This window comes from Octodon degus, unplaced genomic scaffold, assembly GCF_000260255.1.
Source record: "Octodon degus isolate 3935 unplaced genomic scaffold, OctDeg1.0 scaffold00016, whole genome shotgun sequence".
Taxonomy (NCBI): domain Eukaryota; kingdom Metazoa; phylum Chordata; class Mammalia; order Rodentia; family Octodontidae; genus Octodon; species Octodon degus.
The window spans coordinates 5441477-5442144 of NW_004524592.1; positions in this window are offsets into that span (position 1 = coordinate 5441477).

Genomic DNA, 668 nt, shown 5'->3' on the forward strand with positions numbered 1-668 from the left:
AAATTAGCAAAGAAGTAGCAGAACTGAACCAGAGCTTGGAACAAATGGACTTAGTGGACATATACAGAATGTTCTACCCAAAGCCAGTTGAATATACATTTTTTTCAGCTGTACATAGATCATTTTCTAAAATAGAACACACATTGGTCCATAGGTCATGCTTAAGTATATGCAAGAAAACAGGAGTAATCCCATGCAAACTATCTGACCACAGTGTAATGAAACTGGAAATGAACAAGACAAGAAAACAGAAAAATCCCATAAATACATGAGAATTAAGCAACAACCTACTTAGCCATGAATGGGTCACAGATGAAATTAAAGAAGAAATGCAGCAATATCTACAACTCAATAAAAATTCAAGCTCAACTTATTGGAACTTATGCGATAAGATAAAAGCAGTTCTTCAAGGGAAATTCATAGCTGTGAACTCAAACAGTAGGAAAACAGAACAGGAACAAATAAACACCCTAATGCTGCACCTCTAACATCCAGAAAAGGAAGAGCAAACCAAACCCAGAGCCCAAAGATGGAAAGAAATCATAAAGATTAGAACAGAAATTAATTCAATAGAGATGAAGAAAACAGTTCAAAGAAACAATGCATCAAAAAGCTGGTTCTTTGAAATATTAAATAAAATTGATTAGCCCCTAGCTAACTTCCTCAAA